We start from the raw sequence: 16,622 nt of genomic DNA on the forward strand, positions 1-16,622 counted from the left end.
CCGTTCACCATCATCCATTATTGTACGGCTCTTAAACAATCAACTGATGCCCCAAATGTATCAGCACCCTCTTCCTTCACATAGAGCTGCTTTTCATCTGCATACAAAGGAAATGCCATCTTGAGGGACCAGAAAATGACCATTAACTGCTGTCTGTGGACATTGAACAATAGTGGTGAAAGGGCAACCCACAATTAGTTGACAAAGGATCCCAAGTGAAAGGTCCCTGCTTGACCACTTGGTGTCTCCCTGCAGGAAAGCTCTTGAGCCGAGCCATGCTAATGTAGAGTCATTCATCCATGTTAGGGATGTCAGCCAAGGTGTTAAGATGTCATGGTCCATGGTATAAAAAGTCACTGACAGGTCCAACATCACCAACAGAGTCGGAGTCAGGTGGCCTGTGTCGGCTGTACAAAGAATATCAGCCCATACTGTAATTAGAGCAGAGTGTTAGAGCTGTATGGTGCCAACACGTTAACTGGTGTCAGGTTCTGCAGATGCAGGGTGGGACTGGGACAAGAAATGTGCCCGGTCACCTCAAAAAAAGTGTCCCTCACCTAAAAAATATGGCCTTCAAACACTCATCCGTGGATCATGTCAATTCATAACTTTACAGAAAATGCTACTTATGGAGTGTTTGTTTCGTGTAGTGTTTTGTGTAAACACTTGAGAAAATGAGTGATAACATTTATTTTCCATGACCCCAGCATTTGAGAATGATTTGTTATTTAAATAGCCTTTTTGCCAAAGCACTGTACATAGCATATATTTATATAAATCATTCCTAACCGAAGTAGTTGGTACTCATTTATCACCCTCTCTTTATCATTTGAACCTGCAGGTCATGCATAGATTGCAGCAGTGACAGCAAGCGCTCAACCTGTTGGTCTATATTACTGGAGTAAGCTAGGAGGAGCAAGCAGTTCCTTCCTTCTTCCCTCTCATCATCCTTCACTACCTTATCCGTCCCTCCCTTTCTTCCTCTTGATTTTCTTTCTTTTTTCTTTTCTTCCTTCCTTTTTTCTTGCTTCCCCTTCCATTCTCTCCCTTTCTTCCATGGGCATCTTTCTTCTGCTCCTTTCCTTCCTCTCTCACATTGTTTCAATCCTGTCTCCTTACCATCTTTCCTCTTAACTTTCCCACTCATCCTTCTACCCTCCTTGTTTTGTCTATTCTACCATTCCTCCTTATCACTTTCCTTCCTCACTCTCTTTAATTCCTCCCCCATTGTTATGATGGAAAATAGCAGTTAAAGATAAATTATTGTGCATGTGTCAGCAGGCTAGGGTGTACTCGAGTCATGTTTAATGATAGGCTCTGCAGCATTCTTGAATCACAGCCGATACCAAAGGGCAGCTGCACCACCAAGCCCTTAGTCGAGACAGCATGAAAGTGTTATGTTAAGTTACTTTGCATTTATATAGCGCCTTATGTACCATTGGTATGATCTCAAGGCGCTGGTAGGCTGAACGCCCTCGGGATCCGTAGTTCAAGTCAGTAGAGAGAGAGTCACAAGGTACGTGTGAGCACTGGATAAGTGTGCAGCAGGTGTGGTGCGCGTATGAGAGCTGCTTCTTACCGGTAGGTGTGGTGGTTGGGAAATCCTGAGTATGTGTTCATTCTGGCAGGAAGATACCAGACCGATTCTGCCTGTGTTAGGCCTGAGGAGAATGCCTACGCTGGCTGGTGTGTGGCCAGCTGTGTTTTAGTTAGGATGATGGGTAGTATGTGATAGGTGTTGGTATGAGAACAGCTATACCAAATGTTTCATAGTATCGCTGCGTTCTAGATGAGTGGTGGTGTATAGAAGAGAGTAAGAACGTGGTGATTTTCAGTAGGTGCTTGAGGTCGATCCAAGTATACCATCCATTCTGCACACTTCATCCTTTCCGCGCACTCTCAATCCACCCCACACTCTCCATCCGCTCCACACTCTCCATCCGCTCCACACTCTCCATCTGTTCCACACTCTCCATCAGCTCCACACACTCCATCCACCCACACTATCCATCCGCCCCACACTCTCCATCCGCCCCACAATTCCCATCCTCCCCTCGCTCTCCATCCACCCCTCACTCTTCATCTGCCCCACACTCTCCATCCACCCCACACTCTCCATCCGCTCCACATTCTCCATCTGCTCCACACTCTCCATCCGCCCCACAGCCTCCATCTGCACCACAGTCTCCATCCGCACCACACTCTTCATCCCTTTCACCCGCTTCATCAGTTCCAGCCATGTCACCGTCCCACGCACTCCCTCCATCCACGTACCCATTCGTTCCATGCACTCCATCCGTTCCATGCACTCCATCCGTCCCGTGCACTCCATCCGTCCTGTGCACTCCATCCGTCCCAGGCACTCCATCCAAATCATGCACTTGATTCATCTATTCCATTTTTTCCATTCCTCCCATGCACTCTGTCATACCATGCCATCTGCATGGTATGACCATTCCTTCCATGCACTCTTCATCTGCTCTACACTCTCCATCTGCCCCGCACTCTCCATCCACCCCACACTCTCCATCCGCCCACACTCTCCATCCACCCCAAACTCTCCATCCGCCCCACACTCTCCATCTGCCCCACACTCTCCATCCGCCCCACACTCTCTATCTGCTCCACACTCTCCATCCGCTCCAAACTCTCCATATGCTCTAGACTCTCCATCCGCACCACAGTCTCCATCCGCACCACAGTCTCTATCCGCACCACACTATTCATCCCTTTCAACCGCTTCATCAGTTGCAGCCGTGTCATCCGTCCCACGCACTCCATCCGTCCCACATACCCATTTGTTCCATGCACTCCATCCGTCCCATGCACTCCATCCGTCCCATGCACTACATCTGTCCCATGCACTTGTCCATCCCATGCACTCCATCCGTCCCATGCACTCCATCCATGTCATGCACTTGATTCATCTATTCCATTTGTTCTGTTCCTTCCATGCACTCTGTCATACCATGCCATCTGCATGGTATGACTGTTCCTTCCATGCACTCTTCATCTGTTCTACACTCTTCATCCACTCCACACTCTTCATCGGCTCCAGACTCTTCATCCGCTCCACCCATGGCACCCGTCCCACGCACTCCATCCGTCCCTGTGCACCTAGTCCATCCCATGGACTTGATTCTTCTATTCCATTTGTTCCATTCCTTCCTTCCATGCACCCTGTCATACCATGCCATCTATCTGTTCCATGCATTCTATCTATTCCGTGAACTCTATATGTATCATGAATTTATCCTTTCCAGCCTCTCGTCTACTTTATTCCTCTCGTCCACTTCATTCTTCTCGTCCATTTCATTTATTTCATCCATTTCCTTACTTCCATCCACTCCACTGCTTTCATCCAGTTTATTCCTTTCATCCACTTCACTATTTTCATCCACATCACTCATTCAATTCAGTTTATCCGTTTTAATTTGCATTAGCGGTTATTAGTTTTCGATTTCTAGCTCGGATCATGATGCTGGATTGTTATTTATGATAAGGCAGCTTTGGGCTAAGGTCATTAACTGCTGTAATCCAGTTTGAGTTAAGAGTCGATTTTAAGGGAAGAGCCATGTTTTCAGTAATTTGCGGAAAGAAATGAGGTCCTCAGTGAGACGGATGTGGGGTGGAAGTGCGTTTCACAGAGTGGGGGCGTGGGCTGAGAATGATGATCCACCTAACCTGACTGAGTTAGTTTTTGGTATGACTAGGAGGCCGGCAGAGCTTGATCTTGGAGTGCGTGGAGGATGGTAGGGTTTTAGTTTGTCTTGAAGATATTGAGGTCCGGTTTTATGCATTGCTCGGTGAGAGATGCATTAGGTTTTGAAGGTCACCCTTCAGGCAAACTAGAAGCCAGTGCAGAGTTTTGAGGGCTGGGGAGATGTGATCTCTTGGACCAAGTGCTAGTAGCAGTTTGGCTGTGGCGTTTTGCGCTCTTTGTAGTTTAGTCAGTTGGTACGCGTGGGCACTGAGGTAGAGGGGGTTAGCATAGTCCAGTCTTGATATAACAATTGTTTGGACCACAGAGAGTCTGTTGGGGAAGGAGAGGTATGGAAAAATGTGCCTAAGAGTTTTAAGGTGGTAGTGGCAGGACTTGGAGACGCTGTTGACTTGGAGAGAGAGGGTTAAGTCTGAGTCTAGGGTGCATCCAAGGTTTTTTACAGAATTTGATTGTGTCGGGGAGTTTCCCATGACAAATGGCTAGGGTAGCGGGTGTGGAAGAAGTTTGGTGTAGCCACATACCATGATTTCAGTTTTGGCTGGGTTTGTGGTCATCCAGTGTTCTATGTCGAGTGTTCTATGTTGAGGAGGCATGAAGCGAGGTTGAGTTGGCCGTTGGGTTTTGAATTCAGAAGTTTTAGGATTAGTTGTGTGTCATCGGCGTAGTTGTAGCACAGGATATTGTGCGTGTGGATTATTCGGGGGAGGGTGGATATATAGAGGTTAAACAGGAAGGCTGATAGGCATGCTCCTAGTGAAACTCCAGTGTTCACTGGTCGGGCGTGGGAAGCATAGGTGGAGAGTAGGGTTATTTGGTTCCTGTTGTCGAGGAAGGATGCTATCCATTTGAGATGTTTTTCCACGGATTCCCAGGGAGTGGATGCGGTCAAGGAGGATTGAGTGGTTGATTGTGTCGAAGGTAGCGGATAGGTCAAGAAGGATTAGTGCGGCGCATCCCGCAGAATCAGCAGTGTTTTTAAGGTCATCCCAGATTGAGGTTAGGGTGGTTTCGGTTCCGTGTCGGGCTCTGAAACCTGATTGAGCCGGGTCTAGGAGATTGTTGGCTTCAACAAAGGCATTTAGTTGGGAGTAGGCGGTTCGGTCAATGAGTTTGGCCAGGAACCTGGTGTTTGAGATGGGGCGGTAGTTCTTGGGCTCAAGAGGGTCGAGGGAGTTTTTTTAAAAGCAGCTTGACATGAACAGTTTTGTATGCGTCGGGAAAAACTCCAGAGGAAAGGGAGTCGTTTATGATGGTTCTTGCATGTTCTCTTGCGCAGGTAGATGCAAAGATTTCTTTGAAGGTTATGGCTGGGCAGGGGTCCAGCGGGGAGCCGGATGGTTTGCGGGCAGAGAGAAGTTCGAGAAATTGGTCAGTTGATATTGGAGTGAAGGATTCGAAAGTCAGTTGGATAGCGGTTGCAGGCGGTGGGATGGCAGGTAGGGAGGGTGGGTGTAAGAGAGCTAGTTTGTGCTTAGAGAGTTTGTTCTTTCGAGAGCTGTTGTGTAAAAGTGTAGAGAGAGTAATTGTGAGGGGGTGGGAAGGGTGTTGGTACATGATGGTTTGGTGAATTTGGCAATGATTTTGTGAAGTTCTTTGCTGGGGTTTTTACAGTTTAGGATTTGGGAGTTGTAATGGGCTTTTTTACCTTTCCAGATTTCGGCCTTGTAGTGGCGGTGAGGCCGGGCCAAGGTGGATCTGCTCAGGGCTGTTTTGTCTCTTCGCCATGTGCATTCTAGGGATTTGTATAGTCGTTTAGTGGTCTTCAGTTCTGGTATGAACCATCTAGGAAAAAGACCATGGCGAGCTGATGATTTGCAAGTGGGTGTGAGTGGGATTAGTGAGGTGTTGAGCCATGAGTCAAAGGCATCGGGGGTTAGGTGTTCATTGGGCAGGCGGGTAGGGGTTGGAGAGTGACGAAGAGCATTGGCTAGGTCCAGAAGGATTTTCAGTCTATTCCAGCATTTGTGTAGATTTGGAGGTTCTGGTTTGGGTAAGGGGAGCGGGTTGGGTGAGTAAATGGCAAAAGAAACAATGAAGTGATCAGACCAGATGATCGGGTGGGGGGAGCTGAAGATGGCATCAAGTGTGTGTCCTTTATAGTGAGCCGGTCCATTTATGTGGGTATGGAGGTTAATAGCGTCTAGGCCATGAACCAGAGAGTGGGTCATAGGGTTGGTGTGGATGTGAAGCCATATGTTGAAATCTCCTAGAAGGGTGAGGGTAGGATGGTTTAGTTGGAGGGTGGCAATAGAGTCTTAGAGGTTGTTTGAGATTTGTCTATCATAGCCAGGGGGTCTGTAGATGATTAGGAAGCTGTGGGAGAACGAAGGGGGGAGGGATAGTTTTACGAGGAGTGATTCGCAGGAAGGAATGGATGGTTGGTTGTCGATGATTGAGGCGTAGAAGTGAGACTTGAAGGCGATTGCTATTCCTCCTCCTCTAGAGTTCAGTGGGATGAGGGAGTAGTCTGGGGGAAGGCTTCGTTGGCGATAAGGCCGAAGTCTTCAGAGAACCATGTTTCCGGGATAAAGACCAGGTCCGGTTTATCAGAGGCGAGGAGGTCAAAGATGCTGTGTCTGTTTTTTGCTACAGATCTGGCATTAAAAAGGATTCAATTTACTTTGGTGCAGGAGGGTGATGAGGGAGTTGCAGAGGTGGGGGGTCGAGGCGAGATGGTGGAAAATGGGGAGCGAGGTTGGTTGGTGGTCGATGGGAAGAGTAGGCGGGGAGTCCAGTTGGTGGGTTTGGGGGCTAGGGGATGGACTGGTGTGACGGGTTGGTTTGATTTGGGTCGGAGGATTTGGGGGTTTGTGTGGGGGGTTAGGAATTGGGGTCGGTGAGAATTCGAGGGAGAGGGGTTTCAGGAAGGGTGAGGCAGGGGGTGAGGGTGGTGATGATCGAGATTGGGAGGATGAGGAGGTGGGTCGAGATAGGAGTGGCAATGAGTACTGAGAGATTGAGGGAGACCAAGTACGTTTTCTCTTCAGAGTTTTTGTTGCGGTTGGTGTGTGAGGGATGCAGCTACTGTTCTTGCCAGGGCGAGGCGTGCAATTTTAGGGAGGGGAAGGAGTGGGGTCAGAGGGGGATGATGGTGGGAGTTGATGAGGGGAGTGAGGGGTGGATGGAAGTGGCGTTGGGTGTGCCTGGGAGGCTAGGTGGGCCGCTGGTCGGGGGAGCGGGTATGATCGTAGTAGGCGGGTGGGTGGAGGGGATGGGAGGAGCAGTGGTCTTAGGATGGTTGGCTCGCCATCGCGCCCCTCTGGATTGGTGTTTGGATAGGGGATGGAGAGGGGATGTGGTGGAGGGTAGGACGGTTTGGAGAAGGGGAAGATGGGAAGTAGGGCGGGCGGGAAGGTAGGCGGGTGCGGCTAGGTCATTTTCGGTGTCCCTTGGTGGGTTGGGTGGACTCATGGTATGGATTTGTTTGGACTGCGATATAGTTGACGTTGGATGATTTCGTTCACACCTTCCCACTTCAACTATCCCAAATGAAGTTATTTGTACACACTCTTTATGATTAATTGTACTATGGCTGTATCACAGTGATTATTTGCACTTTCTAAGTTCAACTATACCACAGGGTGAGATTATTCACAGTTTCTAGGATCAACTATAACACCGGGTGCGATTACTCACAGTTTCTAAATTCAACTATACCGCAGGGTGATATTATTCACACTTTCTAAGTTCGCCAATACCACAGGGTCAGATTAATCACAGTTTTAAAATTGAACCATAACATAGGGCGATATTATTCACATTTCTCAATTCTACTATACCAGAGGGTGAGATTATTCTCAGTTTGTAAATTCAACTATATCACAGTTTCTATTTAGACTTTCAGAATGCAACTAGACCACAGCTATGCTAATAGGCTGACTTTCTAAATGCACCTAAACCATGGATGTGCTATTAGGCAGATTTTCTGAGTGCATTTAAGCCACTGATATGCTATTAGCAGGCTTTCTAAAGCAGATAAACCGATGATGTGCTTTAGGCAGACATTTTAAATGCAACCAGACCACATATATGCTAATAGTCTGACTTTCTAAATGCAACTAAATCACGGATGCGGTATTAAGCAGATTTTCTCAGTGCAATTAAACCACAGATATGCTATTAGCAGACTTTCTAAGTGCAACTAAATCAATTATGTGCTTTTAGGCAGACTTTCTAAATGCCATTAAACCACTGTTGTGCTTTTGGGTGGACTTTCTAAATTCTACTAGGAGACAGTTATATAATATGGAGACTTTCAAAATGCAATTACAGTACAGATATAGTATTAGTCAAATTTTCCTAACTGCAATTGCACCACAGATATGTTATTAGACTTTCTAAATTGAAACTGGACTACATGTATGCTATTGGGAGACTTTCTAAATGCAATTACACCATAGATATGTTATTAGGTGAACTTTCTAAAAGTAACTACAGATATGCTATTAGGCAAACTTTCAAATGCAATTACACCACATTTAGGCACACTTTCTAAAAGCAACTACAGATATGCTATTAGGCAGACTTTCTAAATGCAATCACACTACAGATTTGCTACTAGGCAGAGATTCTAAATGCAATTACACCTCAGATATGCAATAAGGCAGACTTTCTACATGCAACTACACCCCAGATATGCTATTAGGCAGACTTTCTAACTGCAATTGCACCACAGATATGCTATTAGGTGGACTCTCTAAATGGAAACTGGACTACAGGTATGCTATTGGGTGACTTTCTAAATGCGATTACACCCCGGATATGCAATTAGGCAGACTTTCTTTACACCCCGGATATGCAATTAGTGTGATAAATCCATGTTCAGACAGAGGCATTTAATCTAACCATGCATGAACCCCACATCTGGGTCTGTCTAGGTATAGTTCTCTCATGGGACTAAGGGCCAGGATCCACAATGCATGTACGTGTTGTCCAGTCCTGCAGGTAAGGTGCCAGGAAAGGGTAATGTCTGCATTTATGCAGTTTCAGCTGCGATTTAACAATGCCACAATTCACCAAAGCCATGGTGCCACCACACACCTAATGCCGATCAGACAATCCCAAATCAAAAGCAATGCCACACTACGGTTACCACCTCCCCAATTCTACAATGTGAAAAAACATCCCTCGTTAAATCAGGGTAATGCACCTAAAATACTGAGGTGCGATTGCTGGCTGGATAATTAGGAAAACCTGTCCTCAGCGCACCACGTGATGCTCATACCAGTATGACACAGCGTGCTGCAGAACTGGCACTAGCGATAACCTAGCTTTAGATTGCTGTATTTAGACTTTAGTGAAGTGAGAAGCTCTCACTTTCCGCAACTTCCTGTTTTCTGGTAAAACCCTGATCAAACATGCCTACACCAGAAAAACCGTTTTCAAAGGAAACATGGTGCAATAAACCTTATGTCCTTCAGGCTCCCTCCCAGGCACACAAATGACCCAAGAAAACAGGCCTTTAAGCAACTTCAAAAATGGTCTGCAAGGCAGCCAATGTATATGAACCAAACACATCCTCTGAGAGGTCCATTGCTGAAGGGCCTGTAACAAAACTCCCAATGCACAGGGAAGCACGGAAAAAAACATTGTTTCATATCATTTTGTGTATTGGGGTTCAGCTGTGCAAGTGCACAGGCACAGTAAAGATTACCCCTGCTAGCTGCGCAGGGAGTATTAATTATATTAAAGACTAGGAGGCGAGCATTATGCTTCAACTTCTTTATTTACTACCCTTCAGCAGTTTCAACAAACTAAACCAAAATCAACAACAAAGAAATGTCCCACGTGACTTTCACTTTAAAACTACAAATCCTATAGTCTCTGTAGTCCTTCATACTCCAGCTCAGCTATGACCACATCCTGTCCCTGAGCTCCTCCTCTCTTTTATGTGCTCTGAATGTCTTTTAACCATAACTTTCTCGTCCCGCCAACCAAGCGAAGACTTCTTGAACTCCAACAGATTACCATCTCAATGACTGTACTCTCGCCTTCTTCTTTCTAGCCGACTCGCTCAATTGTTCTTTTGCTCTTCGCCTAGGGAAAACATAAATATAATATCAGGGTGGAGTCTAGCTTGTCATCATATCATTACACAACTACATACAATATGATTAACAACTAGCAGTGGGTGGGAACTAATGCTTGCCTCCTAGTCTTTAATAGAATTAATACTCCCTGCGCAGCTAGCAGGGGGAATCTTTATTCTATGACAAGACTGGAGGTGAGCATTATGCTTGTTCAAAGCTGTCCCAACACCGTACTCGCTATACTTTCAGCTGGTTTAAAATAAAATTCTCTGAAGATACGATCATTCGCCCAGTCTGCTGCTGACATAATATCTTGCAATGGGACTCCCATCGTCTATGCTTTGAACACTATGGCCCCTCTCACAGAATGAGCCCCATACTTCTGTAAATCAATACCTGCTGCTAGCTTTATTTCTCTGACCCATCTTGCTATGGTAGCTGTCTTTATCGCCTGAACAGGCGTCCTACGCGCTATTAGTAACTGCGTTGTACTTATTGCTCTATTCTCTGCTGTCCTGGACTCATATTTTTTAATGCAGCTAGCTATGCACCATTTGATATTATTTGGAAAATACGGATAATGCACTGTGTAGGTGCCTGATTTATTCCTCTGTACTATCACAAAGGTCACTCCTTCTGGTCCAAATGTCCTTCTATTAAAAACTAATGCTTTAATATCCAACACTCTCTTACAGGATATGAGACATAACAGCATCGCCAGCTTGCCGACAACTGCTTGAGCGATAAATATCTATTAAACGGCCAGCATTCTAATAATCTCAGTACTATCGTCACGTCCCATAAGACTGTGTACTTAGGGGCTGGTGGCGCTTTAAACTTAGCTCCTCTGATGAGCCTACAAACTGCTGGGTGTTCATCTGCTGGCACTCCTTCAATCGGTATGTGTCCTCTGGAGATCGCTGACCTGCACACTCCTATAGTTCGAAAAGATTTCCCATCTTGCAGAAGCTGCGCTAAGAAGTTTAGTATCGCTACTACAGGTGCAGAAATGGGATGAATACCTCTCCCTCTACACCAACTCGTCCACTTGGCCCAAGCAGCGTCGTAGCTCCTCCTAGTCGATGGAGCCCAGGATTCGGTAATGAGTTCTGCAGCCTGCATCAAAATGCCTGGCAGTTCCCATCGTCTCCAGATATCCTGCACGTGATGAGCGGGAGTGTCCCTCTCACTCTCAGAGGATGACACTGCCCAGCTGGGTCTGTGAGCAGTCGCTCTCCTTCTGGGAGGACTCTCTGCAGATCCCTCAATCGTTCCATCAGCGACGGGAACCATACTTGAGCTTTCCACAAAGGTGCTACTAGTACTAGCTCCGCACTCTCCCTCCGACACTTCACTAGCACTCTGCTCAGCATCATGAAAGGAGGAAACGCATAATGCGGGCCGCCTGCCCAATCCTGCAGCAATGCGTCTGTACCTTTTCCGTCTGGGTCCAGCCTCCAGCTGAAATAGCTGGGAGTCTGTGCGTTGAGGCGAGACGCAAACAGATCTGTGTGTAACGGGCCCCACTTCTGATCCAGTATCTGAAATACTGCTGGATCTAGCCTCCAATCGCTGGAGTCCGTGAGGTATCGGGAGTTCCAATCTGCTACTACATTCAGCGCCCCGGGCAGATACTCCGCTGTCACTGACGTCCCTGTCTGTAGGCAGTAGTGCCAAAAATCCTTCGGTAACTCGGCCAGCATCCTGGACTTCGTCACTCCTAAGTGGTTTAGATAGCGCACTGCCGAAATGTTGTCTATCTTTAACAGGACACAAGATTTCACTTTGTCCTAGTGTGCTGCGCTTATCTAAACATTCCCCATTACTGTATGTTGGTAACAAAATGGCCCAAGGCCGTCTACGGCCACTATACATTCGCCCTCTAGGGAAATATTATAAAAAGGTCACATTAACTGATCAACACTATGTGAAACACCTCATTAGCTGGGAGGAAAAAAAAATGCCAGTTATCTGCTTGAAGAGCAGTACAAGAAGAGGAGAAGCTCAGGGACAGGATGTGGTCATAGGTGAGCTGGAGTATGAAGGACTACAGAGACTATGGGATTTGTAGTTTTAAAGTGAAAGTCACGTGGGACATTTCTTTGTTGTTGATTTTGGTTTAGTTTGTTGAAACTTCTGAAGGGTAGTAAATAAAAGAAGTTGAAGCATAATGCTCGCCTCCAGTCTTGTCATAGAATACAAGGTAGGATCTGTACATTCAACCATGCACCCAATATATATTAAAGCAGGCTGTTTGGAATAAGGGCCAGCGTTTAGATGCCAGAGACCGTGACTAGATATCAGCAAATACAACCATCTGCCAGCACAAAGGTTCTTTTTTATTTCACCTACTCTTGACCTGCAAAGGTAAGGAGGGAGCAGTTGCAAGGCATTCTGGGAAATCGTTTTTCAAAATTAAATTAGTTTTGCTGATTGCCTTAATCCCCATATTCTGGATATATAGTACATTCTGAAATACAATCCTAGGGCTTGCAGAACGCGACAGCCGTATGCTGCAAAGTTTGGAAGTAAGGCTCCAAAGCCAACAGTTTGGACTGTGAGCAAAAGGGCCACATTATGACAAATTATAGTGCACACTTGTGCTTGGCACACTTTTTACCTAATGCAGAAGTACAATTGACTGTCTGTGTCCTATAATTGTACACTGGAACTTAGGAAATCAGCTCTTACAAGAAGCAATGTGCATTGGACACTCCTAGTCAACGGGCATGCACAAAATATATATACATGCAGCAATATTTACTACAGTACAGGGGAAATTTCCATTTCTGTAAACTAAAATTATGAAGCTTTGTCCTGGCCTATAGAGTTTTGTCCATGTCGAATTTCAGATAGTCATCATTTTTAGAAGATGATAAGAGTTTTCGTTCATGGGTTAAAACGAGACATGTGGTTTGGATGCAGTTTGTTTTCAGTCTTAGAGAGCTTTCAGAGAGGCTTGATCATGACCTGATAAGTGTGACATACATACAATCTCACTGCATGAAGGAGCCAGCAGGTACAATAACATAGGGCGAGCGTAGCCCAGGTCGAAACATTCAGGTTCCTGCACATATTTATTGTGACACTGGAGCCATTTAAATACTGTATCATCACCTTTCCCTCCCAGGCCCACCCAATTTAAACCATTACAATTAACCGCCTTCATCATGCTATTTTAACATTAACACATCGAGTCACATGAAATGCCATTACCAATGGGCAGCATTGAGTGTTTTCACCACAGAACATCATCACATTCCCATGCCTTTAACACAAAGTAGCACTGGCAGGAACGTACGACCTTTGACATCAGCGTAAACATCTCTTTCACTGAGTAGCATCACAGAGCAGCATTAATGTTTTATACTTTAGGCTTCACATTTGGTAACTCTGTCCTGACTTTGCCGGAGCAGATAACCATTTCAGAACTAGTCCTGCCTGATTCGCCTAAACTGTAGTCGGACCTCCTACATTTGTGGAGCCCTCCCACTCAGTAATGCCCCAAAGAAGTGAGGGCCTGGGCCCGGCCCGGGCTATCTTAAAACGGATAGACAAGTGCAGACTGTCTTGGACTTGTGACCAGAAACCCAGTGCTCACTAGCAGGCATCAGTGGGGCTGCCGCCAACAAACCAACTGAGTTGCACCATAAATGCTTTATGCACAGGCGAGCAACATGGACAGCCAGGTCCCTAACACTCCTGGGGCCCAAATTCTGAGAAATCAGATTCAATTAAAGACTTTGGGCCAGGCTTGATAGAATATGGAGGGCAGAGACAGGTAGATAAAGGTAAAAGGAGAATGGGAAGTTGGAACAGGTCGACGCTTCAATTAGTAGAATGAAAGACTGCACAATAATACTATTTCCGAAAACTTCAAATCAACCAGGATACATAGGCCCTGCATGCGCCACCAGTACAAGACCTTTCACCTTTCCATGCACTCGGTCTTTCCAGGGAAGCTCTTCCATGTGGGCCGAGTCCACGCTAGTTTAAGCGTGTTGTTCTGGCATTCATTCAAATTGGCAATCCTGCACGCGCACATTTATGTGATATGATATGACATGATATGGCATTTATAACGCGCCTATACACAGGTGTTTCAAGACACGACAAGGAAAGGGAGGGAGAACAGAGGGAAGACAGAGACATCGATCCTACTATGCCAGGTGTCATTCAGATCGCACAAGTGCATGGGAAAGGGGAACAGGGAGAGTGCTGGAGGGAAAGAGGGCAATAACAGATACATAAATAACAATAATCAAAGTATGGCCAGCTGGTGGCAAGTGCAAGGATAAGTGCAGACATTAGGTGTCAAGTGCTGGTAGGGGGACTTGTAGGGATACAGAAAACAGTCCCTAGTGTGGGGGTTGCCAGGAAGGCAGTGCAGGTGTACGACTGGCGGCGGAGTACCTGGGACCAAGGTCAGAGGGTGGCCAGCAACCAGTGCAGTTTCAGCCAGGAAATTCAGCAGGGGAGAGGAGGAGAGAAATCCGAAGCAAAGAGAAATGTTTTGAGGTGCTTCCAGAACCGGAGATGGTTCTCCTCAAATTTCAGGAAGGCAGGGAGGTTGTTCCAGAGAGAGGCCCCAGCCGAGGAAAGAGATCTACCACCAACTCGTTGTTTTGAGAAGCGACTGACCCTGAGGGAGTTGGCGGCTGATGAGCGAAGAGCTGGAGAAGGAAGATATTTAGGAAGATAGAGTTGGAGGTAATGAGGACCCAGGCCCCAGAAGGCCTTGTGGACAATGCAGAGGGTTTTGAACTTAATCTTCACAGCCAATGGGGGCCAGTGCAGAGACTTCAGTCCTGGAGAGACACGATCCCTGGGCTTGAGGCCAAGGACAAGTCTTGCAGTCCTGTTCTGGATGAGTTGCAGAGGGCGGAGAGTGGAAGCAGGCAGATTTAGAAAGAGGCTGTTGCAATAGTCCAGCCTAGAGAGAACTAGAGCTCTGGAGACAGTGAGCTTCTGGGGAAGGAGAGGAAGGGAAGAATACCCCTGAGAAGGTAAAGCTGGTAGTATGACTTCTTAGAGACATCAGAGATGTGGGGACAGAAAGAGAGTGAGGAGTCGAAGATGACCCCAAGGTTTTTAGCCTCGCAGGTAGGACCAGGAAGAGGGCTAAGTGAGACCGGCCAGAGAGTGACAGGAAAGGAGAGAGTGGGTGTGCCGATGAGGAGAATCTCAGTTTTACTGGCATTAAGGCAGAGATCATTGGCAGCACACTACTCCTGGATAGCAGAGAGACAGTTATAGATGAGAGAGGGAGAAGAGGAGGCTGAAGGTAGCCTGAAAATGAGCTGAGTGTCATCCGCATAGCACTGGAAGTTGGGGCATAGCGCAGCAACACAGTGGGCAAGAAGTGCCAGGTATTGGTTGAACAGCCAGGGAGAGATGCTAGAACACCGGAGAATACCACAGGTAGAGATAGAGATAGAGGAGAGGAAGGATCCAAGTTGAACCTGGGGCGGTCGGTCAGAGAGGAAAGAAGTCAACCACTCCACGGCCTGACCGGTGATACCCAGGTTGTCACAGAGACAGTTGAGCAGGATGACATGGTTGACTGTGTCAAAGGTCAAAGGCAGAAGAAAGATCAAGTAAGATGGGGTGTTGGAATCAAGGTTGGGGAGCGGGTCTCCTGAGATGTTCAGGAGAGCAGCTTCCGTGCTTCTGGCAGCTCTGAAGCCAGACTGATGATCATGGAGACAACCAACAGATTCAGTGTGAAGATTGAGCTGGGAGATGGTCAGCTTTTCCAGGAGTTTGCCCAGTAAAGGAGTGATGGAGATTAGGCAATAGTTAGCCAGGAAGGACGGGTCGGCAGAGGGTTGTGCACACAAACGGGTTATTTTAGGATTCAGTGTTCCCCTCTCCCCTGGTGCACTTTTGTAAGGACTAGGGCTACTACAAAGGCCGGCCCTCCACCCCTGTCTAGCCCACACTGAATCAGGAAATAACAGGGTAAATTAAAGCTCGAAGAGTCGGAGTGGCAACTGCCTTCCCAAACTGTAGGGAGATACTGGTACACAGGGGACGGTTTTCTGGGGAAAAAGGTTTGTCAGCTTGCCAATCAGGGCAAGACAGAACAACTAATGGAAATGCTTGAACGGTGGTCCTGTTCTCTTGGACACAGGGTGGAAAGCTGGTCTGGTGCCCTGTTGAGACACCCAGACCCCACCGGTGGGGAGCTGGGGGGTAGGGGGAGGTGTCGTGTGGGATATCTAGCCACAGGCGATGATGGACGTGCTACCTGACTGGAGGGCAGTCTGGCTTGGTGTCAGTTGTTTTTTTGGTCACCAACAGCCTGACAGATGGAAGGGGGGGGGACAGGATGGGAAGGGGGCAACCAGCACTATTATATAAAAAAGAGTGCGAGAGGGGGATTAAATCTCGCTGGAAAAACCCATGCTTTCTGTTTTTTTTTGCAATTTCGTGCAGTAGCCCCTGTTGGTCTTGGGGGTATCATAAAATGTTGTGGTGGAGCCACAACAGGTGAGGTCGACCGGTTTCGATGGTTTGTTAGTGATTACCGACCATCTTCTTCAGGACAAGATCGATCTTCAGGTGCTACTGAAAAGTATCTGTCCTCTTAGTAGGGCAGCGGTGGCAGGCTGCATGGGGATTCTGGGTGGGGTTGCTGTGCTGTCCAGGAGGTCCGCTGGGAGCAAAAAATGGGCTCTCTTCAGGGGCGTGCCTGAAAGAGTTCAGGGGGGGCACAAAACGCTGCAGCCCCCCACTGAGCCAGGTGTTGCAAGCAATGACCCACGCAGACCACGACACGCTCCCTTCCGCACCAGCTACGGATACAGCGCCAGGAACAGCATCAAGTTTAAGTCATCTCATGCTCCCACCACCATATGCTATGTATG

This window comes from Ambystoma mexicanum, chromosome 1p (genome assembly GCF_040938575.1).
Source record: "Ambystoma mexicanum isolate Mex_15411 chromosome 1p, UKY_AmexF1_1, whole genome shotgun sequence".
Lineage (NCBI taxonomy): Eukaryota > Metazoa > Chordata > Amphibia > Caudata > Ambystomatidae > Ambystoma > Ambystoma mexicanum.